This window comes from Condylura cristata, unplaced genomic scaffold (genome assembly GCF_000260355.1).
Source record: "Condylura cristata isolate star-nosed mole 26May11 unplaced genomic scaffold, ConCri1.0 scaffold00005, whole genome shotgun sequence".
NCBI lineage: Eukaryota > Metazoa > Chordata > Mammalia > Eulipotyphla > Talpidae > Condylura > Condylura cristata.
This window is the reverse complement of record NW_004567106.1, coordinates 60,530,048-60,537,759: the sequence shown is the minus strand read 5'-3', so window position 1 is coordinate 60,537,759 and position 7,712 is coordinate 60,530,048. Positions and strand designations below refer to the sequence as shown.

The 7,712-nt window shown below is 49.2% G+C and overlaps 1 long non-coding RNA gene across 2 annotated transcripts in view; it reads left to right on the top strand.

Moving 5' to 3' along the window:
* Positions 1-7,057, top strand: part of LOC105853242 — an 8,262-nt gene extending 1,205 nt beyond the window's left edge. For both annotated transcript variants that reach the window (XR_001145100.1, XR_001145099.1), the window contains 2 exons: positions 3,068-3,116; positions 5,536-7,057. This is a non-coding gene — a long non-coding RNA (uncharacterized LOC105853242). The remainder of the gene's footprint in view (positions 1-3,067; positions 3,117-5,535) is intronic.
* Positions 7,058-7,712: the final 655 nt, after the last annotated feature.

Sequence of the window (7,712 nt, the reverse complement as noted above, 5' to 3'; positions counted from 1 at the left end):
TGCACAAGCCATGTGTCTTACTGAAGTCAGTTATATTTTCACAACTCTTTTGAGTGTTTTCGCTACTGTTCTTTCTACTGTATACGTGAAGAATCTAAACCCCAAAAGGGTGAAAGATCTTCTCTGAAGCTGTGTATCAAGTGACAGAGGAAGGTTTTGAGTCTGGGTCATTATGTGCCCACAGCTTAGGCTGCTTGACACACTCTTCCCAACTTAAATGGGCTGTTTGGGGGGGGGGGGGACATTCCATAGTAATTGCCATTAAGAAAGCAGCATATAATGCATCAACGTGAGCAAATCGGTGCTGAGGAGGAAAAATAAGGGGAAGATCTTTTTGGTAGATTGGATTTTAAGCAGATTTTAGTCTCAGTTTCTGAGACTAAAGGTTGAAAGGATGGAGGGAGGAGCGTATGAGAAGAACTTGGAGGGCCCTCTGGGTGGACCATCCTGGGGAGGGCTGTGTACTGGTAGAGGTGTCGCTGTGCTTGTGTTAGAACCACCCAGAGCTGCTAAAACAGGCAGAGTGTTCGGGTGCTTTCAGGGCAGGTAATGATGTCAGTGGGGAGCTGGAGATGCATCTGTCAACCTCACAGGTGCCCTCATAGTGGAGAAGCCTCATCACTGGTTCCTGCTGGTTCTTGATCAGACCTTCTTGTAGTTCTGCCTGTCCAAAGCATGCATCCATTTAAACCTTGGGAGGTGGCAGGTGCAGTGGTGACAGGGGTCTTCATGAGAGCGACGACGTGTTACAGCATGTCAGATGCCTTTACAGGAAATGGCTGATCAAAGGTGGGCTTCCCAGCAGCTTCCGGGACTATCCCCAGCACCGAGAAGCTCCCAGAAAGCAGCTGACCCACAGTGTTCCTAGATGTTTGAAAGTAAAACGTGGAAAAGTTTCCTGGTGGAAGTTAAACCACTGTGGCTTTGGGGTCCACCCTCACTTTTATGATCAAACGGTTTGGGGGAACATGCCATTACTCAGAATTAGTATCTTTTAAGTCTTCCAGGGTCCTGTGCGTTGGGCTCATCATTGGTGTGAACTTGATGTTCATCCTGATAGAGCTGTACTTACCAGGTGGGACTTTGTAGATTGATTTTTCCTTTGTAAGGCGGTATGGACTATAACGATGACTTTTCTCCGCCATTTCCCAGCCTGGTTGAGATCCTCTTGAATGTTAATCCCAGCCCTCAAGAATCTCCCCACCATATCACAGCCGCGCCCAGGGCACCCGACAGAGCCCCAAGAGCCCCAAAAGCGAAGCGAGTCCCAAGTAACACTTGGCTTAAAGGTCCCACCTGTGTTCACAGATCGTTTTCTTCCCTGGTCAGTTCACACGCACCCTTATTGCCCTATCTGCTGATAAGCTTGGCTCAGTCTGCGGCCTCATAGGCTTAAGTTCCTCTACTGGCTTGTAATCATTAACTTAGAAGTTGCAGTAGCCCCTCACTGGAGGGCAGGCTTCCCTTCACCATCCTGCTGAGTCACTCAGCCTCTTGTGGGGTGAACTGGGAGCTTTTGAGACCGAGTCCCCCGCAAGGAACCCTGGGTGCTGTGTGGGAGGACTCCTGTAGTTTGGGAAAGTAACCAGTTCTCGAAGTCGCCTTGGACCATCAGTTTTCCAGAAACAAGCCCTACAGGGCCCAGGCTTCCTCTCTACTTCGTGGCTGACGTGGCGAAGGTGCAAAAGGTGCGCTGTTGCTTTAAAGTTAGAGCGGGGTGGCCAGCCTTTGCAACCTGAGCTGCACCCCGTTGTGCTGACAGGTTAGTGCTGCCCTCTGCTGGCCTTCTGGAGTCTGTGCTGCTGTCGCCTGAGGTTGCAAATCAATTTTGAAAATCCAATTTTGAAAATTGTCTTCCGTGCCAGCTGCTTTCATGCCTTTCTTCCCTGGTCTGATCTATAGGTTTAGGCCATGTTGGATTTCATAAGGCTTCTTGCTGACCTGTGACACGCACAGCCTCATGGCGCTGGGCAGTTTGCTTAATGGTGGCCACACCACCGCAGAGAGGACACCAGCCCAGGGCCGTGTGTGCTCCCTGCGTGTGGCGATGGCCCCACCACGTCTTGAGGAGGAAGAAGGTGCTTTTTAAAAGAAAAAAAGATTTGTTTATTTTATGCATACAGAAGTGGGGTACAGGCCAGAGACTCAGGGGTGGTGAAAGACTTCAGCAGACAGAGTGGGGAGCAGAACAGGCCGACTGACGAAGTACACCGCTGAGGGGAGCAGCGGGCGGGTCAGGAGAGGTCTGCCGCGCCATGTGGTCACCTCCGGGGCAGGCGGGAATTGAACTCATGCGGTAGTGGCTTTAGCTTCTCAGTGCTGTGCTTTACCCCTCTGCGCCACCAGGAAGGGCCAGAAGGTGCTTTTTATTTCTCTTTTAAACAAAAATTATCTTATGACATGGGTGGAGTAGCAGAAGAAGACAGTTTACTTTTACCTCCTGTCTCATTCTGGGAGATTTCCTCGGAGTTCCTGTCATTTAAATTCCCGATGCTGACCTTCTGAACCAAAGCTCCCGAGGGTTTCTGTGCTGGCGAAGACCTGTCAACAAGTGGCTGGTGGGAGTAAAGGCTGGTGCTGTAAGTCGGCCCCAAGGGAGTCGAGTTACATTTTGTTCCTGATCGGTTCCCTGGTAATTTTGTATTTATATAAAATATTTATATATAAAATGATCAGTATTTTATCTCCATTCCTTTTCTCTTAACACGCAACACCCGGTTTACCACTGGAAGCGTCTGTTATGTGAATTCCTGCTTCAAAGCAAGGGTGCAGGTATTCAGAAGGCAGAGGTGAGGCAGAACATACTGGAAGACTGTGGGTTCAGGCACTTCAGTCGGAGATGCCATTTGTAGAGGCAGACATCGTAGGTGGCATCAGACACCTCCACAGTCAGCTGCCCTGGGGTGCGTCAAGGTCTGCACAATGCCTGCGGGCGGGGTCACAAGGCCTCTGTCCACGCCGCGGCCTCTCAGCCCCAGCCCCCTCGTGCTGATGGACGGCCCTGTGCAGGCCCTTCTGGCCCGGCAGCCTTTGCTCATGAATGCTTACATTGTGCTTGTCGTTGCAGGTTGCTTTATCTTATCATTCTGCTTTGAATCTCACGTCGCTCTGGTGGGGTGAGTAGCTTGTCCTTCATAACCGAGGAGGAGACAGAGACTTTCAGATCCATTCAGTCGCTTACAGCCTGCCTCGGGCAGGGAACCAGCAATACGGCCTGACACTTAGCTCCTCAGACTTCACCGTCTCACCGTCCCACCTTATGGAGTAGGAAACTGAGGGGGACGCAGCCCTGACCTTGCTTTGGAGACAGATTCCAGCCCCGTCGTCATCCGGTGCATGCTCTGACGGACGAAACGGAACGGGCACTCTTGACTCGAGCTCCCGTACCGTCCGTCTGTGGGAAAGCGGGGCTGTGGAGGAGACAGGGCTCACCAAAGGGCCCCCTGCAGGTCAGCGTGGCGGGACTCACGTCTCCTACCGTCTGATGCCTGCCAGACCCAGTTAGTGTCCGAGCCTTCCCCTCCCTGGGTGGATTATTGGGTCCAGCTTAACGCTCATGGAGAGAAAAGCTGGTTTTAAGGGTTTGCTGTTGTGGCCTGAGAGGAAACCCTGAAAGTGGGAGCCAGTTTATGTGCAGAGCTCCATGTCTACCGGGCACCTCCCAGGCCAGGAGAGGTTCGCCCTATACAGTCCATAAGGCACTGAGCTGCGAGTCTGGGTGTGGCCACAGGGGTGTGAATCCTGGTCTTGCCACTTGCAAGTTTGTGTAGCCCAGGGTCAGTCTTACCCTTCCCCAGTCTCTGTTCTCTCCTCTGGAAAATGGAGGTAACACCACCCACCAATCCTGTTGGGTGGTGTGAATGTAAAGTGCGTGGAGGCATGTGCAGAATAGTCTCCGTCTGAGTGAGTCTGTGTGTCTGGCACAGAGCAAGTATTCAAAAATAGAAGCTGTTGCCAGTCATCAGCGTACCATGCCCGCCTCGGTTCATTTTGACCTTCACCCTGAAAAGACATTAGTATCAAATGAAACAATAGCGACTGTGTAGTGTTTTTAAAGCTAGAGGCTGTTTCCACCCAGGCTGCTCGGCAGTTTGTATTTCAGGACCCTGAGATGAAGTATGTGCCCGAGCTGCCGCAGGTCAGTGAATAGCCCCAGCTGAGGAAGCACAACCCGGGGCCCATGGCACATGTAACCCGGCGGGCACATGCATCTGTAGTCTGGCTACGTGCTTGTTAGGGCTGTTGAGTGCTGGTGTCTGCGCCATTTTGAAGCCAGTTTTAAAAGAAGTGTCACAGTGAGATCCAGTCTCCTTGTGAAATCTTCAAACCCCAAGGGAAGTCTCTTAATCCACTTTGCTCATGCAAGAACAGACTGGCCGTGCGCGTCAGGGAGAACAATGAGCTTCCACTGTTGCGCTTCTGCCACACAGGAATTACTGGGGTGGTTTATTGATTCACACTTCAGGCTCCAACTGTACTATCAGATCTGGAATTAAAAATACCAGGAAGAGCAGCTTGCTGAGAAATGGCTTCAAGCACGGCTGTGTAGACTGGGTAATGCACGTTCTCATGGCCCGTGGGCGAGGGACACTCGAGAAAAGACACTCTTGAAAGATGGTTCCTTTACTGCGGAGGGGGTGAGGGGTGGATGGATGGAGAATTGGACAGTTTCAAGTGGGTTCTCTGTTGACAAGAGAGAGTTGTGAAAAAAAAAAAAAGAACATTCCTTTCCAGTTCCGTGGGACCTTGAAAGTGTCCATTGCTAAAATAGAAACAACCCAGTTCACACAAACACAACCCTGCGGTGTCCTGCCCCAGAACACGAAACAATCGGGCTGATTGTTGGAGTCTGGAAAAATGGCAACATGCTAATCCTCACTGTGCTTTCTCCTAGCAGTTGAATGTCACTGACGGACTCACTAAATAGATCAGGGCCAGCTTCCTATGTGTGTCCTGGAAATAGAACGGAGGACTCATCAGCCGCCTTTTTCCTTCTTCTCGCTGGTGAACCATGCGGTCCTCAGCTTGTTAATGTTGTAGCCAGTCTCCTCTGCAGATCCGTTTTCTTGGAATTGGCCTCTGGCCTTAGGAGATTATGTGAAAATGTGCCCAGTCCCGAGCCCTCTCTCAGTGGGTTTTGCTTAAAGCCCTTTGCAGTTACTTAGCGACTGAGTGCCTCAGTTTGCACGCAAGGGCTTGAAAACTCCAAGGAAGCTTACTGAAGCACTTTCATTCTGTGCTTTTTATGCTTTGTCTGCTGAAAATGCCTTGTCATACTGGGCTCACGTGGAGAGACATAGATACAAAAGCATGTAGCTCCTTTGTTCGGAATTTTTGAGATGCATACTTAAAAGATCAGACAAAAAGCTTTCCTTGTCAGTTTGTCTCTACTCAGAGAGCAGGAGTGGGGTTGCATGTGTGTGGACATGCGTGTACCTGCATGATGCCACGTACACTTGCTACATGAGGATATATGATCTTATCAGTTGTAAGTAAAAGAATTAATCCTCTCCTCCTTTTTCTTTGCTTTTGCAGGAATATTTGCCCTGTCATTGAAGTTATCTGATCAGTCATTTGTTTAATTCATTGTCAGTCATGTCAACAGAGTTTCTAATTGGCAAAAAAAAAAAAGCAGACCTCGCGTTCTGGACCCTGGCCTTGCAGGATGATGTGCCGTGGCTGCATCCTGCAAACTTTCCTTGACGTGCCGAATTTCAGTAGCATAACTTGAGGGCTGTGGAGGACTCATCAAGTCATTGCAAAACCAACAGGATAGTTTGTGAGTTCTCCTGTCTTTTCCAGGTTTCAAAGCTTCCATTGGCTCTCCCATTGAAATACTCAACTGCCTGTCACTAGACACAGATGTGCATTTCTTTGCAGTCAGTCAGTGTTGTATCTTTGATAAGTGAGGGCTGCACTTCTCTGGAGTCCATGCTGTTCTGTCCCCTTCTTTCCAGACATAGAACAAAGCAAACAACAGCCTCGCTGCTTCGGACATGTGCTGGGAATGGGTGCTTTTCCATGGTGAGGGCTAAGTTTGGGGGTCTCAAAGGAGATAGTTGGCCAAGCCTGTGTGGAGTAACAAGTGTTACTAAGGCCTGAACCTGCCCTTCCAGACTGGTTAGCATCTCGCTGAACCCATTTGACACCATCACCCACAAACACGACTGGACAAGTGATTCACCCCACACTCACAGCGAGGCTTACAGGCTGTGATGTGAGAAGACTCAGAGGAAGAAACTGAAGTTCAGTGAATTTATTAAGCAGAGAGCGGGCACTAGATGGATGGTCCGGCCAGGATTAGAACCCAATTTTCTCTATCCCGGGATGATAACGCCTCTCCTACACCCACCCCCCAAAAAAGTGGGTAAGTTTTAGGTTAAAAGAGACCAAAGAGTTTTGGTGAATAAGACTCAGTGGATAAGTGTGAATAGAAGATTTGAGTATGAAGCAAACCAAAAAGAACTTGTTATTCTTTGGAGAAAGTGGGAAAGAGCTGACTTTGAATTGAAAAATTGATGACAGTAAGGGATTGTTCATTTTCTTTGCAATCCGGAGTGTGCTGTCCTGCTACACGGGAGTGGCCTTATTTTTTAGGATGACCTCAAATGCCCGAATTAGGAGCAGAATGTTGGCATTCGCTGTCAGCTTACTTTCAGTTGATTCACCAAAACACACATGTAGCTTGGGTTTTGACCATGGAGCTGAAGCAAACAGAGTGAAAATGAGTAAGTGTTGAAGATAGGAATTAGGCATTCATTCCCTTAATTCAAATTTAACATATGTTTGACATTTTTCATAACTTTAAAAAAAACACCCCTCCCCTTTGGTGTCCTAAGTAAGTGACTTCTGGAACCCCAGAGCACAGAGGGAGTGACAGCAGCCTGCCTGGCAGGACAGTACTGAGGGTCAAGGCGGAAGGAGCAGAGACCTGTGGAGATGCAGCTTGTCGGAGACCACTGAGCACGAGTGTCCTGTGCCTTTGGAGGAAGGGGGAGATTCTTTTTCTTTTTTTTTAAATAATAGCTTATTTTTACATCATTTTGTGCCTTTCTCCATCTCAGTTGTAATCCCCATGGGCTTCCCATCACCAAATCACCCCATGTGCTGTTGCCATAGTCCAGTGCAATTCTACCCCCCCCATTTTTGATCCCATTCCCCACTCCGCCCCCATAAATTGTGTCTGGCCTATCGCTGTTCATTATTACTATTATTTTCTCTGCTGGTCCTTTATGCTTCTGCTATGAGTGAAACCGTCCGGTATTTTCCTTCTTTCTTCTTCTTTCACTAAGCATGATCGGAAGGGGAGGGGGGAATTCTTAAGTAAATGCAATATACAACCATAAATCTATATAGGCAGCCATTCTGGAAAAAGCAGACATTAGCCTCCATGTATTAGCATGTATGAGCCGTGCACGACTTTAACCTGCCCCAGTCCTGCTGTCTTTGCATCCCCGGAATTCCCAGAGTGAAAGCACTAAGTTCAGGAGAGCATTTTCTTCAGCTTCTACTAGAGCACTGGCTGGCTCTGTGCTCTGCTTGTGTCTGCCGTGAGGGCCTTCGGCGCCTTTTCCAGTCACCCTGCCCCTGGGTATGTCCACCCCGGAATGAGTTCCTTCTGTGATCTCCCGCGACATCCCCAACAGAAGTCAAGGGTGTGCCGTGGCCTCCAAATGATAAAACTGAACCTCTGTCTGGGCAGCTCAAGAATG